This window comes from Lissotriton helveticus, chromosome 5_1 (genome assembly GCF_964261635.1).
Source record: "Lissotriton helveticus chromosome 5_1, aLisHel1.1, whole genome shotgun sequence".
Lineage (NCBI taxonomy): Eukaryota > Metazoa > Chordata > Amphibia > Caudata > Salamandridae > Lissotriton > Lissotriton helveticus.
Genome location: NC_136065.1, coordinates 2090115122 through 2090142579, shown reverse-complemented (window position 1 = coordinate 2090142579; position 27458 = coordinate 2090115122).

Here is a 27458-nt window from a genome sequence, read left to right as displayed (position 1 = left end):
CTAATTACACTCCATCAATTTAGTCCTCTCTCCTGGGACGTTGCATGCTCCGTGCACAGAGACTATCATTATTCTTTCAAAAAGTTGTCTCCCTGTAGGTCAGGCATCCCTTCCCCTCTCGTAGTGGGCCAAGCAGGCGCCCAGTGACCAGCCGGACCCAAAGCTTTTCCGGCATCAATGTGCAGTCTTCAAATAATGTCCCTTCCCCTCTGGGAGACTAGCTGTAAAGGAAACTGGATCTCATTACCTGTTCAAGTAGTCTGTGAAATGCTCCTCCCGTAGTCATGAAGGACTTGGAAATGAAACCAAGTGGTACAGTTTGGGCCCCACTCAAAAAATTATTTTCCAGAGAGGGGATGTTGAGTCCACTGTCAGTGTCCTGGGACTAGTATCAAGCAAGTTGCCTCTTGAAAGTTACTTTGCGTTCTTCAGACCAGGCACAGTCTTTGTTGAAGATGATGGCTCTCACAGCAAGTAGCAACGATGCTGTCTGCAAACCAAAAATGTAAGCCCAAATTAGGTGTGAAGACCCTGCACCTGGCTGTTATCAGCCTTTCGCAGTAGCACTTTGGGGAGAGACAAAGGGTGAGGGTCTAACACGAAGATCCTCTCTGCACAACAAAGAGAGCCCCTTCTCATCAAGACACACCCACCTTTATCTAAGTGGCAGTGCACGGAAAAGGATGATCCACAGACCCCTTGCTAACAAAGATAAAAGATGTATTTCTAAAGCAGCTCTGTCACTGTTCTCTGACAACTCACTGTCTGATGCTACATCCTTGTTCTCTTAGATGCAAATAATACATTATTGCTGTCCACAACCTCCAACTTGTGCTATGTTTTACCAGGGACGTTGCAAAATGGATCCTACTGGCCTCTGCAATAATACACTCACAATAACCATGGAGACCCGTTACCAGTTACTGTACAGCAAGGGCATGATACGCACACAGGGATTGCAGTGTAGGGATTAGGCATTACATGCAAGCGTAACATTACTTAAATGGGACCTACAGCTGCTACACTCTTACCTAAACTGGTAAAAGGTAGACCTGGGCGGTAAATTCCACTTCGCTTGCGGAATTTCCAGAATTTTGGCAATTGCGCTCACCGCAGGGTACGCAGAATTGCTGAAAATTCCACGATCCACTGCGTAGCGGAATCTTTTCTTTGTTCGCGCTTTCAAAATGTGTGTTCGCCCGCGCGGGAGCGACTTACTGAGATCCCTGGGTTCGCCGATGAGTTTTCTTATCCATTTGCGTGCACCACAAGATTTTGGTAGCCGGCCGTGTAATCCTGTGAGAGTGTGTGATCGTGAACATGTCATTCGGACGCATCACCGGACATTGGCGTTCGCGAACAGGAAACACACATCGCGAGCGGACGGGACAAGTGAAACGAGATGGCCGTGACCACATGGGCAAGTCTCGAAATATTTCCCCACGAGCACGCAAACAGCGTCCCGTACAGGAAAGACGCATCGCGAACAGGCGGAATAAGCAATTCTGCGTGCTCGTGGAATTCTGTGTAGCTCTCAGAGATTTTTTACCCTTTCGCGGAACTTAGTGTAGCGCGTCTATGCAAATTCCTCCCACCCCTAGTAAAAGGGTCTATTTAGTACTATCAGAAAAATGGTACACTGCCACCACCTCTTAATATATATACCTCAGGACATGCATGGTAGGCTCATGGTAAGTAGAGTGTGCTCTTGGTGCGCCACGCCAGACAAGTCAGCATGCATGCGTACTGGGCCAAAAATGTCCGCATATGAGATAGCCTACAGCTGGTGTCACCCAGGCAGGGGTGCATGTCTGTAGTCCCATGCAAGGGACGGTACAGCCAAATTAGTGTGTAACCCAAGACAAACATTTTCTGTGTATCATATGCATCAGCCATCATTGATTCATCGAGCCCTGATCTCAGGCACCAAATATTCCCTCAGCCTCTTCTTGCTCCATGCGACAATGCTGTTTATTATCCCTTTGCGGTAATAAACGCCCACATTTAGGAGCTTATTTACAAGCCACTTGCCAGACCCCACCACCCAAGCAGGATCTAAAGCGTGCCTATTGGGATTGGGTGCAGATGCTTGAGCTATCTAATTCCAAATCTGGTATACTTACCGAGGTGTTCTTTGAACCTAAAAACATCTGCAAATTAGAACCCTACCTCGACTTTATACAGGTTCCCAGGGACAGGGTCCTATATATGAAGATACGATTAGGGACCCTGCTGCTTAACAACGTGATAGCATCTTGGAAGGGGCCCAATTCAACACCAGCTCCTTGTCCAAGTTGTTCCTACCCCAATCAGTCCATTGCCCATTTCTTTTTTGCATGCCAGGCCTACAGGTTGGCTAGAGCCAAATGGCTCAAACCAGTCTGCAAAATGGTAGACCTAACGAACCATTGTGCTGCACTATGCATCCTAAAAACTGATACTTCTTCCTTGACATTGATTTGTGGAGTAGCTTAATATTTGGGATGCACATGGCTGATGAGAACCAAGATCCAGGCGAAAAATGTGATAAGTTCAAACACCTGAGATGTGCACGGGCGACAGATATGATAAAAGCAATGCTCTAAGAGAATAATGTCTAGTGTAAAAATCCTTATGGTTGTAATCGCATCCTATTAGCCTTGTGAGAATGGATTTCCCCTCTCTTTTATCCCACATCTATTTTTAAATTTGTACATCCGTGGCTTTTAATTGTATGGAATTTATTGTATACTATGATGTATTTTTAGTGGTCCATGTTTATACAAATCTGATTTTTTATATGTACATGTTTTTATGATAAATTATATCGAATAAAGCTTATTACAACTCTACAAGCTCCTTGCGCCGGCGGTGCGTCACATTTAATATAGGAAAAATTGACGTACTGGCAGTGCAAGGGGCTTGTAAATAAGCCCCTTATTGTGCAACAAAACCATGACTGATATTGCTACGTGTAGTGAAAGTTCAACTGGCAGAATGCACAACTCGTGGAGCCGTTAGGCGCAGTTTAAGTAGTCGATAATAAAAAAACAGGTTTGTATCTATTTTACAGATGCAACACAATGTGATGAATAGGTATTTTCTGGTGAATGTAAGAACACTCATTTGGCATGAAATTCTGATACGTGTGACGTCATACAGCTCTTTCACTCTATTTACATGAAAAATACCTATAGACGCCTGATGGGCACACAGGAAGCCACCACCAGAAAGAAGCTGCTTTGATGCTGTTGTGCAATGCATCACACAGATTGACAGCACAAGGCCTGTAGCATGAGATGTGCACTCATTGTTAAGATGTGATCCATCAGGAGTGCAGAGTACATCAACAACAATAATTATTGGAGTGGCAGCAGTGGCTGGGCGAGTGCAGGCTGACCAAGGGTGTGCCATCCTTGTCACCATATACAATGCCTGATATATCACATGTACCTTGACCTCTTTTCGACTTTGGGATAAACAAGACACGTTTCAAGGGCTGGAAGAAGTGGGAAACTGGCCCTTCGAAAAGTTAAAAATGTCCTTCATATGCAGTGAGTGCCTGCATACTGTGTTGCACTGTGCACAGCCCCAAATAATTTTTTCAACATATTTGGAATTAACATACCTCTGTACAATATACAGATTTCGATTTTAGCATTTTTTTATATGTAGATTTATACCTTTTCTTATCTCTTGCAATCTGCCATTTCATATATTCAGAGGGAGCTCTCTAGACAAGGAAGTATTTACTTAGAAATGGCAAAAGAGGGACAAGGCGCGGGAAGAGGAATAAGGACAAAATGATCCTGTTTCACTTGATGCAATAGTGAAAATACTCAAAAGGAATTCCTTGCTTTTTACTTTTGTTGCAAGAAGACCAGTGGAGAAAGAGGGTTTATTTGTGATTTCTAATATCCTGCAACTAAAGCTACAAGTTCAAGAGCAATGTCCCCTAAAAATCCGTCAATTCACCATTACTGTGTCTTTCCTGCAATGGGAGGAACAGAACGGTTGAACACTGAATTTCACATAAAATGCTATCGCCTCTTGGCTTTGTCAATGCTTCTTTTATTTTGTTATGGTTTTTGCAAAACGTTGCTGATGAGAAAGCTACTGGGTCCTCGTAAATCTAAACACACAAAATTAGCTAAAAACAAAAATATTTTTTTGGTATGAAAAAGCACGCATTGCCATGGTAATTAACCTTGGGCGAAGCACTACGCTATGCTTGCGGAGTTTGCGAAGTTTTCGCAACTTCGCACTATGCGAGCTGCACGTAGCACAGTGCGAACATGCGTAGTGCAGCGGTCATTTTTTGCTTGATCGCGGTCCTGAACGTCATGTTCGCGACCGCGAGCAAGCAAAATGACATCCCGGCGAGATTCTCAACGCGAGGAGGTCAGGTTTCTCATTGTGAGTGGTTGCGCATGCTCGCGACCACTCTCAATGAGAAACTACCTGTTCGCGTTGAGAAAGCTGCTGCTCGAGTAATAATCTACTCGAGCAGCAGAAAAGTACAGCTCGCACTGTGCAAGATGCCGTTTTCAATGCTTGCACAGTGCCGGATGCTTGTCCGCACTGTGCAATCATTGAAAACGCATCTTGCACAGTGCGAACATGCTACTACGCAGCTCGCGTAGTGCTACGTGAAGTTCGCGTAGTGCGAAGTGCACTTCGCGTAGCTTTGCGTAGCGCTACTTCGCGAACTACGCCCACCCTTAATTGGTAATCCCTGCCACTGAAAGGAACTTCTTTGTGTGTGACTGCTCCTTCTGAAATGGTTTCATGTGTGAGTCCCACTGAAGGTAGACGATGGCTGAAGCAGGCTGAGCCACTCCCCTGTGCTGCATGCAGCAGTGGGCGGAAGAAACATATGAATGACACAGTAACAGACAGATGAAGAGGGTTGTCTGAAAGCCCCTGTAAGTAATTATATTAGATACATAATGATAGTAAACCCAACGAATCTTTGCTAACCCCTGAACCAAAAATAATAGATCTTGACACAAAAAGAAATGGTCTGATCTGTGGTCATTCATGCTTTCATAAGTAGTATTTGGATATCAGACACAAGGAAGATTGACTGATTTACTTTTTAAATTTGCCATCGTTTCTCAAAGTTTTATGTCTATTGCAATATTGTTTGGCATGGCTAGGGCTTGAATAAGCAAAGAATAGGTAATAAATTCAACTGTGTTTTAAACAGAGGGCTCCACAAAATGTCTTGTTCAGGACCCACAAACTCCTTGAGATGATGCTGGGAGAGAGGACACAGATTGGGTGCAGTTTACTGCCAATATAAAGAGCCGTGAAGACCCACACCAATGAAAGAGGAGCGTGAATTTACATGTAGTGTAAATGTACATATATCAATCATATGCACATATTATGATATATGTATAAATGCATGCAGGCTTGTAGACAACAAAGCTTGTTGCAATAGGAAGGGCTGAGACTGAGGGCCTGATTAGCATCTTGGCAGACAGGGGTACTCAGTCACAAACGTGGCAGACATGCTATCCACAAAATTACAATACCATTATATCCTATGGGATCACTGACATAATATCGAATACACTATAGAATGCAAAAATATCGAATTCCTATCTACAAACAGGTAAGTAGAAAAATATCTAATTAAAAATATCGTTAAAAAAAAATATTGTCAAAATATCGAATTTTTTTAAATTTAAAATTAATGAAATAATAAATATAATTAACTAAAACATACTTAAAAATACTTAAATAACCTTCAAATTATTAAATAATTAATTTAAGTTATAAAAAAACATACAATTTTATTTTTCTAAACATATATATATATATATATATATATATATATATATATATATATATATATATATATATATAACTTAATATTAATACAAAATATACAATATTTTTACCGTAGGATAGTGGGAGGGTACAAATTACTATGCCCACTCCAGTGAGTGCAACAGTAGGCAAAATGTTAGATAGCGTAGGGGTAAAAATTACTATTCCCACTCCAGTAAGTGCAACAGTAGGGAAAGCGTTGGATAGCGTAGGGCTAAAAATTACTATTCCCACTCAACTGAGAGCAACAGTAGGGAAAGTGTTGGATAGCGGGAGGGTAAAAATTACTATTCCCACTCCAGAGAGTGCAACAGTAGGGAAAGCGTTGGATAGCGTAGGGGTAAAAATTACTATTCCCACGCCAGTGAATGCAACAGAAGGGAAAGCGTTGGATAGTGAGAGGGTTAAAAGTACTATTCCCACTCCAGTGAGTGCAACAGTAGGGAAAGCATTGGATAGCGGGAGGGTGAAAATTACTATTCCCACTCCAGAGAGTACAACAGTAGGAAAGCGTTGGATAGCGTAGGGGTAGAAATTACTATTCCCACTCCAGAGAGTGCAACAGTAGGGAAAGCATTGGATAGCCTAGGGGTAAAAATTACTATTCCCACTCTAGTGAGTTTAACAGTAGGGAAAGTAATGATTTCATATATTAATAAAAATAAATTAAATATCAATACCAATAAAAATTAAAAATATTATTTACCAATTTAATATCATGTAATAATTAATCAATTGAAAATACAAATAAATATTAAATATTGAAATTAATTACCTATCCATAATTCATTAACAACTAATTAATTTTCAATAACAAAACCAAATTATTAATAAAAATTAATACCAATTAATAATTAATTAACAGTAAATTACTTATCAATACACAAAAAGTATTTTAATATGTAATTAATTACAATTAAATTACTCCCCATCCTATTCTCCTATAAACCCACAATCCGCTACAGAAATTAAATTAATACAATTATCGTCATTATCGATTAAAGAATTAATACAAATTAATTAACAATCAATAAAAATTAATTGCCAATTAACAATTAATTAACAATAAATTAAAAATAAATACCAATAAATAAACAAAAATGATTTACTTAATTACAATTAAATTACATCCCAACCTATTCCCCTTTAAACCCACAACCCGCTATGGAAAATTAATTAATAAAATTAACATAATGATCAATTAATTGATAAAAAATTAATTAGCAATTAAAAATTAATTAGCAATTAATTCAAAATGAATACCAATAAATAAATAAAAATATTTAATTAATTATAATTAAATTACTTCCCACCCTATTCCCCTATAAACCCACAAACCGCTACAGAACTAAAACGCAAATTTAAGTAAAAAATTATTAGTAATTTCTAAAAATGTATATTTAATTTAATATAATTACATTTCTTCCCATCCTAGTCCCCTATAAACCCACAACCCGCTACAGAATTAAATTACACAAAAATAAATCACATAAAATTCATTACTTAAAATAAATTACAAAAATAATATACACTTTTCACACATATACTAACATACAAAACACTTTAAAAAATTCGATTTTATTAAAAATTCGATATATTTGAATACCTATATGGATATTTTGACTTTCTATATTTTGAAAATCGATATTATATTACTTACCTTCAATTCGATATTTTTCACCACTATATTCTGTCCATGCAATATTTTGTCCATTCTATATTTTGACTTCGATATTATGGCTATTCTATATTTTGAATTCGATGTTATGTCTAGTTACCATCCTGGTGAACTGTGGCGGACGGGATATCCATCCGCCAAGATCATTATCAGTCCTGGAGTCGTTATATTATGATCTGACATAGCGTTCCACTATGTAGGCCTATGCCACTCTACAAATGCATGTGCGTCTCTTTCATGAAAAGTAACAAGCTGGTGTTGGTACAGGAGTATATGTGCATGCAACAGATCTCAAAGGAAAGGACAGCAAAATCACCTTTGGCAAAAATCATGAGCATTTGTACAGCGTGAGGCATACATTTGTGTCTGCAAAGCCCATGAGAATGAAATTTTGGCATTATAGCAATTGGTTAGACCCACCACATAGGCACCGGTGAAAGCATGTGCTATGTTTTACATAGTCAATAGGTGTCAACTCTGCCTGTGTGGAGAGACTAAGGTCACATCTTATTCTACTGTTGACGGTAGGTGTCAAGCACTGGACACTGCAAAAGGTCTATTAACTTTCCTCTCTTATTGCCAGAGGAAAGGGCGACTCCTCCCAAAAGCCACTGTGTTATGCTGCACATGATATACATGCATGTCAAAGGTATCAAGTGTCGCTTCAAGAACTTATAATAAGGATAAAACACAAAGCGCAGAAAAATCCTTCTTGACAATCCTGGTAGTTCTTGATAGAAGATAATTAAATAATGGCGCTCCTGGGAAGTAAGGCGCAAAAACAACTCTAACAGAGGGCTTTTAAGAGCTTAGCGTACATCTCTTCAACAAGATCCCAGCTGGAATTCAGCTAGCAGAGGAGAAAATCAGGGACAAAACGATAAGAAATGGGAGATGAATGCAGCAAAAATAAGGGAACAAAATAGATTGCCTTGTGTTCATTTTTTTCAGTGATCTAGAAAGGAAATAACTTTATAGGAAAGAGATTAGCTCCATCTTGGTTTGGGAACTTCAGGCAACAATTACTGGAAGAGCCAGCATTTTAAGAAGTGTAATCCAATCCAATCAAAATAACTTTATTTCGACCGCTAGAACCATCAAAGTACAGTTCAAAAACAAGTATAATACATTTGTATAAAAATTATGGATTTCTCTAATTCATCTATTAAACAATAATCATCCAATAGACATACACATAGGCAAGTGTAAAAGCTTCATGAAGTGTAATATATAAGGCTAGCCAGTCGTACATCTTGAGAGATATTGAGTCTTGAAGATACGAGAAAAATAATCCCACGTTTGACATCCCTCTTTCCCTGCGGGCTTCCTTGCCCTGACAGCCATCCTTTACCACCGGAGTGCCATTAAAGCGGCAGCACCTCTGTCAGGTGATGGTTTAACACCAATGCCTCCAAAGTGGTGAAGGAAGAGATTCTGTTGACTGTGATGAGAATGGAGACCACAGCCAAGCTGCCTCACGACTCGCCGGGAGAAGATACCAGAAACATGCAGCATTCTCATAACTACACAGCACTGCCTCCCATAAGTGCCTGACACAAGTGTAACAACAGGTGCTGGTCAACTAAGAGAACCAAACCTACAACTAGCTAGGAGACATTCTGTAGATAGGTGGGGTGATGCATAAAAGGAAGAAAAGAACATTAACCCATTCCAGCATAGTGTCAAAATCTTTACAATATGATTTAAAGGCTGCGGCAGAGGTAGAAATTGTCATCGAGACTGGCTCTATACCGGCCATTGGAGGAATTACAGAGGACAGGTTCACTGTTTGGATTTTGCACCTGCATCAGCTCAGATAAGGTCAGCAGAAAAGAACTGTGCCTTGCACCAAGGAAGATTTTTGGCAGAGCCCTACCAGTCCGGGAGGTAGGAGACTTGGCTGTTCCTCTCCAACTACCAAATCTGGCAGCAGAAGTGCAGAGAACCAGTGTGCATGCACACACCTACACACACACACACACACCTACACACACACACGCATTGTGCTTGTGAGAATAGGGTGCCTTCAAATCTGTCCTAATCTTACATGCCCCATTTTCATCTGTGGAAGGTAGTGTTGAGGACGGGTGGGTACTGCCAAATGAAGCAATTATTTTAGGGCTGGTCGGAGAGCAAGCCTTGCCCGGGGCTCTTGTTAACGCTGATCCCATGCCCCAGGTCCCATCTCCTCTCTTTGACAGTCATTAGAGCATCAGCCAAAGAGAGGAGGGGGTTGGACATGGTTGAGCTAACATGCCTTGCTGCCTGTATGTGTATACCTAGCCTCATGACTGTCTGTCTCCGCATGGTGTATGAACTTTAGCCCTCAAGCATGTCTCTTAAAGCCAATCACCTATCCTTTGCACAATGCATCCCCAAGGACTTGGTGACATGCCTCGTCAGGGCTCAGAATGCAACCAGCTGTCAGATGCATCTCCTCATCTTCCGAACTCTTGGGAGACTCCACACCTATGGCAAAGAGGCCCAGAATATTAGGCCCACTCTCACCCACCCCAACTCTCCACCACTTGGACTAGACGATGAGTAGACACAAACTAATATAGCAAAGAACCATTGGGAGTGTGTGTGTGTGTTTGTGTGTGTGGGTGCGTGTGTGTGTGTGCGTGCATGCATGAATGTGCGCACCCACGGGTTTGTGCGTGTGTGTGAGGAAGTTTATATGAGTCTTCCTGCCTGTGTATTTGCATGGCTGGGAGTGCCTAGCGTAATGAAGACCTCGGAATTTATGTTTCTGGAATTTTGTGGTAATTTGACTAACCTACCATAACAGTGCCTTGTTAGTAACATATTGTGGTGATTCTTGCCAACATTTTGGATTTTATGAGCCTAATAGTAGCTAATTCTTGACATATAATGGGCATTCCTGACAAATGTCTGGCCCATCTTTGACATATTGTGGTCATTAATAATAATAATAATAATAATAATAATAATAAATGAGTTTCTAAAGCACCTGGTTATACTAACTAGTATATCCCCGCGCTAACCTGACGAAACCCCAGTTATTACTGCCATGGTGGTTCTCTCCTTACAGTATTGTGGGCAGACTTGACATATTCATGGCTCTTATTGGCATAGCAATACCCTTTCTTGAAATATTGGGGACATTCTGGGCATAACTGTGGTCATCCCTAGCATAATGCTTGTTGTGGTTTAAAGGTGCTCCATATCACATTTTAGGCACACACAAGATATCTGTGGCTATTTCGGACATAAAGGTGCCTCTGGTCTATGGGTGTGACCTAACACTGCCTATCCTTGGCATAGTTTCACCTTCCTGAATTATTTGTGGTTATGATAGCTTTAATGGAGGCCCATACCTAATTGTACCCTTCCTTGCCATTTTATGACCATACTGGATGCAACATGCTCATAATCTTCAAATTCACATTTTAAATTAATCTGATAGGATGGAAAGCAATGTTTCTTGTTTTAATATTTGGAGTGAGGTTCATTAATGGTTCACTAAGCAGAGGTTAGCACCCACTGGGCTTGGAGAATGTGAACAAGGTCCAGGGTGTAGCCTTTGGCTGTGTCCATGGCTCTCAGCAGCGCACTGTCAGCATTTGAGTGTTGCAAAGGACATTGGTTCTGGCCCTGGTAGCCCATGCCTGTAGTTCACCCGTAGCCGCGTTCACCTGTAGTTTTGCTGGAGATGGCCATCATTAGGGCTACAGCGAGATTGAGGGGCATTTTTTGCTTCCACCTGTCTATTAAAGCCAATCAATTATTATGTAGCACCACAACTATCACACTGGTGTACGCAAATATACAATGCAATTACAATAAAATAAACACTTTTTATGTTTGTTCTCATAAGCTTTTGGTTCCGACAGATGTACCTCTATCTGACCATAACTTTACATTGGAACTGGGTAATTGGAAATTGGAACAGTGTGCCTGTTTGAATCCAATGTCCCAGGTGTTGAGGACCACAAGGACTCCCATGTCTTTTAGATGCAGTGAATAGCATGGGCAAGGCCTAAGTATAGCACCGCAAATTGAAAATATATCATTGAACAAAAAATATTTAACATAAAGCTGTGGCTCTTTATTCAGAAAACAAAATAACGTTTTATTAAAAAACATCATTACTCTCAAAAAATGTCAGTAGAAGAAAAGCTGTAGTTATAATCTAAACCCGAAAGAAACCTCCACTTTTTAAAGCTTTGGTAAGCTAAACAACAAAGGAACGTCCTACAGCCCTCATTACAAGTGGCCATTAAATTGCAGTAGGCTCATTAACAGAAGTTACCTGTCCCATCAAAGTTATATAAATTATGTGTATTGTGCACAGAGAGTTTAGTTGCTAAAAGCGGCCAAACTCTCCATTTGAAACTATAGATGAAAACGGGTGGGACTTAATGAAGAATAATTGATTGCCAAAGGTTATTCCTCAAAATCTCAGAATCCCTGTTATTTCCCCATCTTCGGAATTATTGGGACCATCTGGTTGGGAAGTCCTTGGGTTTTAATGGGTCACTCAAATTAACAAGCCAAGTATGACTCCATACATTATGAGATACATAGATGGATAGATAGATAGATAGATAGATAGATAGATAGATAGATAGATAGATAGATAGATAGATAGATAGATAGATAGATAGATAGATAGATAGATAGACAGAAGATAGATAGATAGATAGATAGATAGATAGATAGATCGATAGATAGATAGACAGAAGATAGATAGATAGATAGACAGAAGATAGATAGATAGATAGATAGATAGATAGATAGATAGATAGATAGATAGATAGATAGATAGATAGATAGATAGATAGATAGATAGATAGATAGATAGATAGATAGATAGATAGACCGACCAACAGACAGACAGACAGATAGACAGACAGACAGGCAGGTAGCTAGGTAGGTAAGTAGATGGCTATTGTTTTGATGATACTTACTCTGTATTTCACACAGACTGAAGGTAAATGGTATTCATCTCAATGTTAATGCCCTCTGATAAGTTCAATATTGCTATTAGAATAGGCTTGCTTGGAGCAAGCGGGAGGGGGGATTAAAAACCTTTTTTTGGGGGGTTTAGTTTTAAGAAAGTTACTGATCTGTGTGCATTGATACTGTGTACTTGCTGAGCACTATTGAGTGGTGTGACATTATAGGGTTCCTTCATGTGAGCTAAGGAGCAGCAATGAAAAAAGATGTGAGATTGAACCTTTGAATAGCTGGTGGATTATTATTACTTCACAATTTTAGCAGCTGTGGAAAGCTTTATCACAAGTTAGAACTTGCATTGTGAGCATTCTGAGTGGTCATTTCATGGACTCTGCGTTATTGCCTAAAGTTATGCAAATAATATGCACTTTTAGCATTCTGGCACCTTATTTACAATTGAGTGTAAGATATAAGAAGCAATGCACTATAAAAAAATTACAAAAGTAAAACCCAAGGCGTGTATAATAGATAAGTCCACCCTTGCAGATGTAAAATGCACATACACACATGCCCCCTGCTTCCCTAATTTCCAGACAGTGCCCTTGACTCAGGATGCTGGTCTGAGCGCCGCCATCTTGAAGTCGGCCATGATGGATGACGTGGAAGGAAGCGGCTGTTCCTTGCAGGCAGATATCCTTGAGAGTAACCCCCGTCTCCTCGGCAGGTCGGGCGGAGATTTAAAGATAGTGAGCCTTAGTTAAAGTCCAGAGATCCGCTATCCGAACTTGAGTGATGGCGGACACGTTGCAGGGACATGTTTATTGTCACCCTGCGGCCTCCCATCCGACTCTCGCCCAGCCTCCTGGTATAATTCATGGGCTGACTCCTAGCGCCGAGTGACTGATACGGCCGTCACTTCAGACCTTGCTGCCCACTTGTCTGAAGGAGACTCCGAAGGAACTTGGGAGCGAAATAAATGTGCCTCGACGTCAGCCCGGGCCGTTTGAAAATTCACCATCTCCAAGGAGCAGCTATTGCAGCCATAAAATCCCATAGAGAGATTACTGTAAAATGTGACGGGGATTTATAACCCGGTGCGTGAACTTTTTACCTTGCAATGGCAAGAAAGTTGAGGGGAGAAATTGATTGGACGGTCGGCTTTGCCAAGTGCTGAACACTGACTTTTTTCCCCTCTTCGGCACAGAATTCCCGTCGCCCTCATTTTAAAGGACAGGCTGAAGGGGATGCTTAGGTTAAGAGAACCCTCTTTTAATATAGCGACCTGTACTAAAACGCCCTTTAGATGTAAACTAGCCTAAAATTGTCTTGCAAACAAAAGTTATTGACTAACCTGATCATTTTCATGCAGAAACCGCATCTCAGGCCACATAACAGAAGACATACCACAGGCAGAATCAGGGGCCTCATTTATGAAAAGTGACGCATCGCTGCAAGAAAACAGCGACGCGTCACTTTTCACTGCGCACTCCTTGCAACACCAATGATGCGTCATATTTACAGTATGACGCATCATGTCGCAAGGAGTTACAGATATGTCAGTATTTCTGACGTATCTGTAAGGCGCAAAAGTGATGCATTGCTGGAGTGTGTCACAAAAGTGACGCAACTCCAGCAATGCGTCCTTTCACATGGGGCCTGCCCATGTGAAAGGACCTGCATCAGTGTTACGCCTGCTGTGAGGCAGGCGTAAGAAATTGACGCATTTGTGTCCTAGAAGTGGCGCAGTGAAATCTTATAGATTTCACAGCGTCACTTCTATGACCCTTTCTTGCGTCAGAACGCCCCCCCCTGCATACATTATACCTGGCGCAGGTATAATGTGGCGCAGGGGTTTACAAAGTGACGCATCTAGCTAGATGCGTCACTTTGTAAATATGGTGCAACAAGGCACATTTTTTACTCTGCTGGTGCGTCACAAAAAGTGACGCACCGGTGGCGTAAAAGTGATGCACGGCCTCATAAATGAGGCCCAAGGCCTTTAAGTGGGATGAAAAAACTGGGGGTCTCTCAAAGGGGCGTTGCTGACGTAATTAAGGGCACGGCTTAAAAACACCCAAGGTAAACATCTGTGCTTAGCATAGTGTGCCGCACATCTGGTATTTTGCTGCTTTTATCATTGCACCCAGATATATAATACAACAAGTAACATTACACCTACAACAAGCCAGGACTATTGGCTTTGTCACTGGTTGTTGGTTGCATAAGATAAATAAGCAATAACTTTGGCTTCGTTGTATATAATATTGAAATTGCTTCCATTCTGACATGATGAGACTGTAAAAGAACTATAACAAGTCTCTTTGAAGTTACCTCAGAGCCAGTGACGGGTGGTACTGCCAATGCTTGAAATGTAAAAATAGAAGTGCAGGTACTCTGTACCAGAGCACCTGCTTGTTTCTGAGAAGTGCTGGTAGTCTCCAATTAAATGTGTTACCTCACTCTTGAGAAGTGCAGGTACACTCCCTCTCAAAATAAAAAAGTGCTGGTACTCAATACCGGACAGTACCGGCCCATTTAAAGCACTGGGTACTGCTGCAGAGTTAAGATTATTTTTTCACCGTAAGGGTGAGGACAAAAACAGAGAACCCGATAGGGGCCCGTCTTAGCACCTGCTTTTTAGAATAGGCAGAACCCATCCCACTTAAAGCCCTGGGCAGAACTTTACAGATGTTCTTATATTACCCATCTAGCAGTGTGTAAAGGTTTTGGTGTTATAATGACTTAGTTTCAGAGGTGGTGCAATGATATAATCACTGGTAGATAACACCAGTGTTAATTACCCCCAAACGTAGAAACAACACAAATGAAGCACTTGACCCTATGTTTCCCAGTATTTAAAACACATCTGTGGGTGGTGAATATTTAGGCCTTGTGGTCAACTGCAAGGGTAAGGGGACAAATCCTCTTAAAAATATGATTGTAATGTATAATCATCACACAGACGCTACATTTCAAGTTGAGGCAGTTGACTCCTGTTTTGTCCCATTTAGCTCATCTTATATTCAGTAGAATACTGCACCATTTTGAGGATGAAACATTTCTCTATGGAGGGGATTGCTCCTAGTAATACGATAACTGCTCGCAATTACCATCTACCGTCATTTACGACAGGCAGAGTGGATTCCATTGCCAAGTTGTAGCTTCTCTTTCAGTTCTGGACTTCCTATTGCAATCTCTACAGTATTAAGTATTTTTACATAATTGGGTGAAAAAATATTTTTACAAGAACATGGAACTAGTCATGTTTTCTAGTAGAGACCGATAAAAAAGGCATATTTTCTGCATGGTCACCCCTGAATTTTTACCTTTCCTGACATTTTTCAGGGCCCTATTTTAATGGTATTGGATTTCTGTGCACTGTAACACTGCCCTTCAATGCCTCAGTGCATGGCTCTGGTCATAAAATGGCCATCTTAAAACTGGTTTCACCAAATTAGCCCATTTAAATTTACTGTATGACTATGGTGCGGAACATTTATGTTTATATCACCCCCTTTTACATACCACAAATATTTGGCTGCTTGGAGCACCATTGTTCTCTGGCTGGGTTGCAGTTTAAAAGCCTTGCAGGAACATATGCAAAGGAAAAGTGCATTTTCTTTTCCATAAAAAAAACATGGTTATATAAAACGTGTGCTGTACACCCACACGACTGTGTGCATAATATGTTAACAATTGGCACATCATATATTTGGGATATTGTGCCCTCCCAGTTAAAGTGACTAAATGTACAAAAAGGGCCTTTCTCTATGTAGGTTTAGCTAGATTTCTATGAGCAGCCTACGTAAAATTAAATCCCTTAATTTATATCTTTGCAAAGGAAAATGCAAGTCCTATGGTTTCTACATAGTTTTAAAAGTCAGATTTAATAGCGAAATTGAATTTGTGATAACATTAGTGCAAAAGTAACTCTATAAACGTGTACTTTGTGCTGCCTAAGCCAAAACTGGCATAAGACTAGTTTTGCTACTCATCTCACCGCCAGAGGCCAATACCTATTCTTTGATAGAAGTAACAACCCTGCTCTTCAAAGTATTGCAGCCCTGCTCTCCAACGGATTGCACAGATATGCTTCATATTATACTTATCCAGCTTGCTGCAAAAGGGCACATCCATTACTACTACAGATGTTATAGAAAATTGGGTCTATGTGTACCTTGCTGAATACCTTCCAGTATGACAACCTTACAACAAACTGTCATATCCACTGGATAATGTCATCAGTGATACCATCAGTGTTATCATTTGAGATGTCATTAGTGATGTCATCAATGATATCCTTTAACATGTCATGAGTAATGTAATACGTGAGGTCATAAGCAGTGCATGGAAGGGTGCAAATTATAGTTAGATCAGTAGGCTATTACTGGTGAATTTCAGTGTTTCTTTGGTTTGTAAACATTTTTTATATTATTACAACACCTACGTATAACACCACTTTTATCTTTGCCTTTTTCAGTATATATACATATATATATATCACCCCAAATCCAGAAGAGTGAGCTGGCACTTCAACATGCGGACTGCGCAATAGCGAAGAGGGAAAATGCTCAATCTTCCACCCAATGTTCCCATACTTGAAATACATAGGGCCAAAGGCCTAGGTGCAGCCAGTATGGGGATGAATTGTGGGGGCTGGAGAACGTGAAACAATTAGAGGTAGCGGAAAACAAATTCTTAAGGGTAATCCTCAATCTCCCGATCAATACACCTATACTGCCACTACGCCTTGACTTAGGGCTTAAGTCCATTACACATTTTTCTGTCCTTAACGCCTTACCATTTTGGGTCAGACTTTGGACTAATAATACCCAGAATTATTAACCCTCCAAAGACAGACAGGCCAACTGGCCTGGTTTAATAGGGTTAGGGTGTGGCTCTTTAGACTGGGCCTGGATGTGATGTGGGAGGCCCCACAGCCTATTACTAAAAAAATGGCACCCTTGTTAAAAAAGAGAGATTGAGACTTTGTTGATTCTTATGGTATCGATACTGTACGATAGCACGACACTTTAACTTTTCAATTTTTAAATGCTAAATTTTGTTTTATGTTTGACATGTATAAGGATGATATTATACCCCCCAGGCACGAGCACTTTACATACAGTTTAAGGCAGGGACTCTTCCACTAAATGCCTGGAAAAACAGATGGGCAAATAATACTATATCTCCCTTGTGCCCGTCCTGTCATTCTACTGCAGAGACCATAGAGCACTTTATTTCTTTCTGTCCTGCGTATGCAAGTTCAAGGAAATCATGGATTATTCCAGCCTGTTGACTGCTTTCCTCGTCACACCCCTCTGAAGCTTTACCCATATTCAGGTCAGATACAACAAAGTGGGTCGTTTTTACAATAACCAGACACCTGTTATATGTTTGGTGGCAGAGATCAAAAGTTGTATCAAAATAATTGTTGGGGTTAAACTAGCCTTAATATACGTGTCCTTAAATTGATATCCCTGTCTTTATTAGATTTGTAAAATTGCAATCTGTCTTAAGTGCACTTGCCTGTCGAGCTAAACTATGTTTGAAACCATTGTTTTAATGATGTTTTAAGGATTGTTCTTAATGGGATATATGCAATACTAAGGGGCCCATTAGGATCACGGGCGGATTGCCACCACCCGCTTTGCGGTGGCGATCCACCCGTGATCTGACCCCGCCCGCCACCCATTTCCCCCCGGCAATATTACTGTGGCGGGCGGACTGCAGCGGACGGAAAGACAGTCCGCCACTTTTCCGCCCGGTCAACGAGTTGACCGGGTGGAAAATGGTTTAATATGGTGGCGGTGTCTGTTAGACACCGCCAGCCAATTACCATGGGTGCGGTAACATGACTTTGAAAGGCATGCGGGAATAGACTGCGGGCGACCGTTGCGGGCCCCCTGGGACTCTGGGGGATAGGGGAGCACATGGGGGTACCTATGGCACCCCCCTGCAGTACCATGCACAACATGGCAGGCATCGCACGGTGTCTGCCATGTTGTGCATGGAAGTGCACGACATGCATTCCTGGCAATGACAGGAATGCAGGATGCGCCCGCCACTGTGGCGGGTTGCATCCTAATTGCCCCCATGGGACCCCCACCCTTATGGTGGGTGGTCCCGTTTCCCGATAGGATGGCGGGCGGACAAAGTCCGCCCACAATCCTAAAGACCCCCTTATGTATTTGAGATTTTTATGATGTGTATGATCATGCTATTGGTCAATCAAATAAAAAACAAAAAATAAAAAAAATATGGCTGTGCAGCTGTATCCTTACTGAGTCTATGGTGAAGAGCGAAAACGAAAGGCTGAAAAGGAGGTGAATTTTGCTATAGATGCATATAGATAAAGTTACAGATAGATATACATAGATATAGATATAGCTATTGATAGATATACAAATATATACATGGATATATATATATATATACATTTATAGGTATACTTCAAATATAATAAATAAAAAGCTTATAAAACACAATAAATTAGAAAAGTTCACAATGGTGTAAAAGTAAAATTAATAAATAACAATAAAAAATAAAATAAATAAAAATAACCTATAACTAAAAGGCAATACACAAAAATATAACAAAAATATAATAACAATACCAAAATGTTTCAAATTAAAATATTAAACAAACAATATAAATGACACATATATATATGTATTTAAAAATATTTAAACAGATCAAATATTACATTCACATTAGCATCAACTGAAAAATATAATTTAAAAGCACTTATTAACAAAAACATATTAGAATAATTTAAATACATAAAATTGAAAACAAATTCTAATAAAAATGTTTCTTAAATATAATAGAAACATTAAAAAATATTTCATCAATATTAAAATTAAATAAACAATGGTAAGCAAAATAATAAAGGTAACTTCTATTTCAAAACAAATAGGAAAAGTGTTACATCTTCCTTAAATAACGTTTTTGATTCTCACTCCAATTTAAACAACAGCAGAGAAAGAGTTGGATTTTACTTTTCCCACTCTAAACTAACCCCGGGCGGAGCAGGCGTAGTGCCTCTACGCGGAGTTCCACGCAGTTGGAAAAAAACTCTGTGGAACTTTGCTCCAATCCCTCCCCCCTCCCAAAGTAATTATAATGTAGAAAAAAAAGCACTTACCGGCCGTGGCTGCCTCCTCCTCGCCATGGCTGCTCTCCTTCCTCATCCTCCTTCTTTGATAACCCCTACGTTGTACATCTTGCGCCTGTGCATGTGCATGACGTACAACGTAGGGATTATCAAAGTAGAAGGATGGTGAGGACGAGGAAGGAGAGCGGCCGTGGCGAGGAGGAGACATTCACGGCAGGTAAGTGCCTTTCTTTTAACTTTATGATTACTTTGGGAGGGTGGAGGCGCTGGCTAAATCCACCCTGCCACAGAGTTGGATTTTTGACTAAACTCTGCCTATGCAATGGAATGCGAAGTAGGCAAAACTCCGTAAACTCAGCTGGCTGAGCGGAGTTCCCCTTTCGGGTTTACTCTAAACTAAGGGATTGATTTAGATGTTGGTGGATGGGTTCACAATGGTGATGGATAGCCCGTCCGCGAAAATATAAATCTCAAAGCCTAAAATGGGATTTATATTTCAGCGGACGGGCTATGCGTCTGGAAACCGTATACCAACATCCAAACCAGGCCCTTAGCAACTTTGCACCTCACCGTGAGCAACAGTAGGGAAAGTGTTGGATTTAGAAGTGGTTACATTTACTATTACCACACTACAACAGTAGGGAAATTCTTGGACTTTGGAGGGACTAGATTTACTATTCCCACTCCAGCCTAAGCAACACTTGGGAAAGTGTAGGATTTCAGGGGGATTAGATTTACTATTTCCATGTCAATCTAAATAATGTTAGAGAAAGTGTTTGATTTAGGCATAGTTATATCTACTATTCTCACTCGAGTCTAAGCAGCAAGGCAAGTCTAATCTAGGACTCCAGAAGGGTTAGATGTTCCAGTCCCGCTACATTCTAATTAACAGTAGGCAAGGTGTTAAACTTTGGAAGGCTTACATTTTCTATTCATCCTCCAAAGTACTCAACAGTAACTTTGGAGTTGGATATCAGAAGGGTTACATTTACTATTGTCACACCAATATAAGAAACAGTAGCGAAAGTGCTGAACATCAAACAGGTTATATACTGTATTCCCTCACAGAATCACTTTTTATAACAAATTAAAAAACCTAACAACAGAACTTTATTAACACATTCTTATTTTATATAATAAATACTATGTGAATCAAAAGATAAGTTATTTTAAGGAAAGTAGATCAACTACATAATTTTTAAATATATTTTACATAAAAAATTACATCCCTCCAAAGAACCCAAAATTAATATCTATATATCAATAATAAAATAAAATTAGTAATTAAATAGATCAAAATTTAAAACAATAACTGCTACATGTAGTTTGTAAAGATAATTATTAAATAACCTCAACAAACAAATAATAATAAATTACATTTTAAAAATAATTTACATAACACATAATCAATTACAGAATTGTCAGAATTAATTATCATTTTAATATTCAACTTCCCTCCTTATCCCCGTACGAACCCAACAACTAGTTACATTAACAATAGCACATTGGGGCCGATGATGATGATGGTGAAGGCTTTCTTACCGCCTTTGTTTGCATATTACCCACCCGCCATATTATAATGGCAGGCAGAAGACTGGCTGTCAGAAAGCCTGACCGCCATGCATCCAACGGGCTCCTTGAGCCTGCCGGTGTGGTGGAAGGCCTCACATTCCCTACAAGTGTGGCAGTGCCTAGCAGGCACCACCGTAGGGATGATGATGACCCTTTCCACCACCTGTTCATGGTGGTTAACCCGCTATGAACAGGCAGGCAGAAAGGGACTTTGGGGGCCTATAGTGGGCCCCCCTTCCACCCTGGCCCTAAGCTGTGGGCATTGGGGGCACCTATGGTGCCCCCTACAAATCCCTGCATCATGTGGCAGGCACCACGTGGTGCCTGCCAGGTAGTGCAATTAATATTCCAAACAACAGTTCAGGAGACCAATAACAAATCACAATTGTGAAGATAATCAATTGCAAACAAATTTCACTTTACAAAAGAAAAAGGAAGAACAAGGGAGAGGGAGGAAGAATAAAAAGAGAGAAGGGAGACACAAATCAACACTGTCAACAAAAGAATAAAAAGTTATCACAAATTTATTATAAATAGTGCACTCAGAAGATATAATTGTTGGTTTATACAAAATTACAAAACATATAAGAGAAACCAAACATGTGGCAAACCATAATTATGTTATAGGAGAGAGGGTACAACATATACAAAACTTATGTGTCCACTAAAATTTGTAAGCCACAGGTACGTCGACGGCGTTTCGACCGCAGTCAGAGGTTGCGGTCATCATCAGGACAGAAACATTTCATTGAGCGTCAAAGTTTATTTAAAATCCAGGCAGGAACGGTCACGTTCTTAACTTGTATATATACAATGATTTCCAACTTCGTTTTATACAAGGGCAATTCCCATTCCATATAAGTCGAATATAACTGGAGTTATTTCACTGGAATATGATCAGGAGAAAAAAGTTTCAATCCTCCATCAAGGGCTTATCAAATAGTGAGCCCGTCACAACGGCCTAGTCACAGGTCCCAAAGATCCTGCTACCGCGGTCAATTCAAAAGGAGTGAACGTAGTGCAGGGATGTGTACAACGTCCCTTTTTTGCATTGCAGTGGGTGCTGCAGCCGTCAGCACTCACTGCAAGGCAAAATATAGGCATTGTGACTGCCATGGCGGCGGTCGCATCCTAATGCCTACTGCAGGACCACAGACAGCCTGTCAGACGGTCCCGTCTCTGACAGGGTGCCTCCGCCCACCATCCTAATCGGGACCTTTATTCTTAAATAATTAAAATACCACATGCAATAATAATACTTTTACATAAATATTAAACAATTAAATATAAAAAGTACATACACAAATTAATTGACATAGAAAATAAATGATAAGTTAATCGACTCCCCACCCTGTTCCCCTTCAAACCCAGCAACCCACTACCAAAATCTAAATTACTAATTAAACTTTAAAAAACAACACAAAAAATCATAAACTAAAGTTAAATGAATACAATAACAAGTATTCAATTAATAAATTGGCATACCTAATTACCAATTAAAAATTAGAATTACATCAAAAAGATCAATAGCGTTATACTGTCTATGTATATGCACAACATTCATGTGTATGTCTGAACATGTAACATGTAACTATTATTACAAGAATGTACATATGAATTGGATTAAGATACATAGGGATGTATTCAGTGTACATTAGTATTAAATTGAATAATGCTTATATGTGTGTATTTTATGTATCTACTAGCAGCCCGTCCCGACCTTGTCCAGGTGCAACAGGCTTCCCCCCCCCCCGCCCGCCCCGACATTGTGCAGCAGCCTGGGCCCGCGCCCGTCCCCCGCCTGCCCCGACTGCCCCGACATGGGTCCCCTTACCTGAGCCGCCGCTCCTACCTCCTGTCCGCTGCTGGCACCGCAGCTGGCCTGTCCGCTGCTCCTCACGTCACTGCTCCTACCCCGCGCCACGTCTGCCACTCCCTTACCTCAGCCGCCGCTCTCCAGCCTGTAAGCTGCTCGCACCGCCGCTGGCCTGTCCACAGCTCCTCACGTCACCGCTCCTCCCCCGCGCCATGTCCGCCGCTCCCTTACCTCAACTGCCACTCCTCCAGCCTGTCCGCTGCTCGCACCGCCGCTGGCCTGTCCGCTGCTCCTCACGTCACCGCTCCTCCCCCGCGCCATGTCCGCCGCTCCTTGTTGCGCTCCTGGACGCTGCTCCTCCCCGCGCTCCTGACGTGAGCACGCACGTCGCGGCCGGCGCTACTTCGGAGGGACTACTTTTTTTTTTACTGTAAATTTTCTAAATCACTTTTTTAAAAAATTTATGTAGCCTATAACCATCTACACACCCTGACGATTCCAACGGTGTATCGGGTGTGTGGATTGGCGCTGTGGTTCCCGAGTTTACCCGCCTCAAAGGCTGAAAGTTCTTCCTTTATTATAGTAGTATAGATTACTACACACATAGTTAATCTCGATGTGTGCGTGTGTCTATACATATGTATTTTATGAATAACAAAAATGATAAAAAAATTACTATACATAAATTAAATGTATATATTTTGCATTGAATATCTATATGTCATAGTACATAATAAGTACATCTTATTTATGCAACATATAAATGGAGGAGTGCAAGCATATAGCTTTGGGTCACCCACAGCTTCCTCAGAGATTTCAATCTCCAATGAATGGAATGACCCTAATGACCAAGCAGTCAGCCCTACATATAACTTGACTGCAACCCTGGACCCTATCATTGCCAAGAATAACAACATCCATCTGGAATCTATCATCCCTTATGACTGGACTGATTATCACTACGTCACCTTCGTCATCACATAATAAGTGAAGACAAGAAAGAGCCAACCTAAGAAACCCAAACAATGGAAAAGGAACACAGAATATCAACATCCCTCAGCAACAACATCCTGACACCACCCACCCCCCCCTTGGATACAACAGATATCAATGAATTGACAAACCATTACAACAACTCCATGTTGATCATTCTATACTCAATAGCAACCCTGCAGCTAAAAAGAATGTCTACCAAAGACTCCATGGCAGCCTTATCACAGAAAGCTGTAGGTTTAGACTAGCTGTGTGTGCTTGGCGATCATCACCATCCCTCGAAAACCTTAAACTCCTGAGATCTCTGAGGAACTTCTACAACAAACAAATTAGAAGCTCTAAATCAAACTTCTTTAGATGCCATTTAGACAAAGCTAAATATCGTCCAAAAAAACTGATTGAACTGGCCAAATCACAGTCCATTAAGCAACCCAACTCTCCCCTCTCAGGTTCCAAGCCACAACCAAATTGTGAGGATTGTGCCTTTGTCTTCATTGAAAAGACAAGAAAGATCAAAAACGACCTGTGATCAGCTTCAGAGCAACTTCCTTTCACGCAACATTGTAGTACCCCCACATCCCAGATTGCGGAGACACTGGGTATCCCAGCTTCCACCTCCAAAAACAATGCTACATGGAGCATTTTCAAAACTTTTGATGTAAGTGCTATCCTCAAGAACCTTACAACACTAAAACCCGCAAACCACTTCAGCGATCCTACCAACAAACATCTTTAGTGAAATCAAAATGGCTCATTACTTTAAGGATCAATCCCTGAGTGCCTTAAAGCGGGGCAGGGTAGGGTACTCCCATTTTGAAAGTAATGACTGCGGACTTCTTAGACCCAAACAACTTCCTCCCAATCTCTACGATTCCGACACTAGCAAAGCTCCTTGAGAAATCTGTTCATTTTTTTTTAAATATCTTTATTGGTATTTTCTGTTTTTAACATGAATATCACCACAACTTTATACAGAATGTTCAAATATGAGTAGCAAAAATATAAAACTCATATATAAAAGAACATTTTCGAATGCAGCAACATAAAAGTGACATTAGTGTGCCATTCCCAATCACAGATTCGTGCATCTTGCGAGCTTGTGTCTTGAGGTCGCTCCTCGTCCTTACTCATATATTATTTTTGTTTGTGCTGTATCAGATATTACACATTACAATTATCATTGTCTACATATTATTAATGACATTTCCAGACTGGCCTGTTATGGCAGGAACTTATTGTTATGCAACTCACATATTAAAAAGACAATAACGTGCCAGTCAGACCTGGTCAATCATGCACTGCAAAAGAGGCATGTGTGATTTACATGATGATAGGACATGACTTTTTTTTTCCTCTGAAATGTACCAATAAGACATATGTTTAAATACACTGCAACCAAACTGAAACTCATAATATAAAAAAAGAAGACAAAATAACATGCCATCTATAAAATTCGAACAAAAGCAATATGTACTAAGTTGTATCATCGGTGCAGTGTCATGTGAACAGCATACCCGGCCAAAGAGCGGAACAGTGCTCATATTAAGGCGCAGTTGCCAGCAAGCAGGGAGTTTCTCTATATCCAAAAACGAGGGGCGGTGTAGGCAATCTTCGAAATATTGCGCTACAGTGGTGGCCAGTAAGTCTCGGAAGGGCGCATACAGGAGAAGATCCGGTTGGAGGCACCAGATCGGGATCAGCAGCAACTCTACCTCCCATTGCAACTCTATGGTGTGTGGGTTATGATCTGAGTGTGTACGCCCCATGTAAATGTTGTTGGTAATGCATGGCAGGAGGTCAGTCGACACTATGAAGCGGTGTAAAGATCCAGGGGTGCAGTGATATGTTCTACTGTGTGTGTTGAGGTGCTGCTGCAGCCCTTAACTAAGGGGTGAGGAATCAGTGCACCTGACCTGACTCAAGTAGATCATCAGCGTACAAGGAGACAGTATGTGTCCATCTTCCAGTCTTAACCCCCACTCCCCACCATCTTTCCGAAACAGCAGCATTGCCAAAGGTTCCATAACTAAAGAGAACAATAGCGGAGACAGCGGACAGCCCTGGCATGTCCCTCGTCTCACTCCAATGCAGCCTGCCAGTACGGACTCGAACAGTGGGTCGCTGATACAACAGACGGACCATGTTTAAATAGCCGTCTCCTAGATCGTATTTCCCTAACACAGATGCCAGATAGGGTCATTCCAAGGACTCCAAGGCTTTTTCTAAGTCTAATAACAGGCAGCCTGATCGGGGCCAACTATGTGTTGCATACTGTTGCACTCATACCCTCCCACACATAGTGTGGATAAAATCGATTTTGGAAAAGGGGGTGGTGATGGACAGAGTTTTCTGAATGATGCATAATACTCTTACCAAGTCAAAATCGATTTTATCCACACTATGTGTGGGAGGGTATACTCAGACGTGAGTCCCTTGCTCATTGCACCATCAGGATTCAAGCAAGCCGGGCCGACGAAGGCTGTGATGCCAGAAACCGGTCCCCGGAAGCTTGTTTCCTTCCCAGTATAAGAATTGGCTTGGTAGTTTGGTTTGCCCTGTTCCCATCATGCACTGGGACAGGAAAAGACTAATTTGCATATAGCCAGGTTCTGAGCTGGGATGGTGCAGTGAGCTAAAAAACAGGTGATGGATTAAAACCATGATCTCTTGACTTGGTAAGAGTATTCTGCATCATTCAGAAACTCTGTCCATCACCACCCCCTTTTCCAAAATCGATTTTATCCACACTATGTGTGGGAGGGTATACTCAGACGTGAGTCCCTTGCTCATTGCACCATCAGGATTCAAGCAAGCCGGGCCGACGAAAGCTGTGATGCCAGAAACCGGTCCCCGGAAGCTTGTTTCCTTCCCAGTATAAGAATTGGCTTGGTAGTTTGGTTTGCCCTGTTCCCATCATACACTGGGACAGGAACAGACTAATTTGCATATAGCCAGGTTCTGAGCTGGGATGGTGCAGTGAGCTAAAAAAACAGGTGATGGATTAAAACCATGATCTCTTGACTTGGTAAGAGTATTCTGCATCATTCAGAAACTCTGTCCATCACCACCCCCTTTTCCAAAATCGATTTTATCCACACTATGTGTGGGAGGGTATACTCAGACGTGAGTCCCTTGCTCATTGCACCATCAGGATTCAAGCAAGCCGGGCCGACGAAGGCTGTGATGCCAGAAACCGGTCCCCGGAAGCTTGTTTCCTTCCCAGTATAAGAATTGGCTTGGTAGTTTGGTTTGCCCTGTTCCCATCATGCACTGGGACAGGAACAGACTAATTTGCATATAGCCAGGTTCTGAGCTGGGATGGTACAGTGAGCTAAAAAACAGGGGATGGATTAAAACCATGATCTCTTGACTTGGTAAGAGTATTCTGCATCTTTCAGACACTCTGTCCATCACCACCCCCTTTTCCAAAATCGATAAAAAACAATTACACAACAAATAATTGAAAATACCAAGAGCAAGTGCCCAAACCGAGAATGCAATGACACACAACCAGCGTTTGGGGGAGACTATTGCGCACAGCA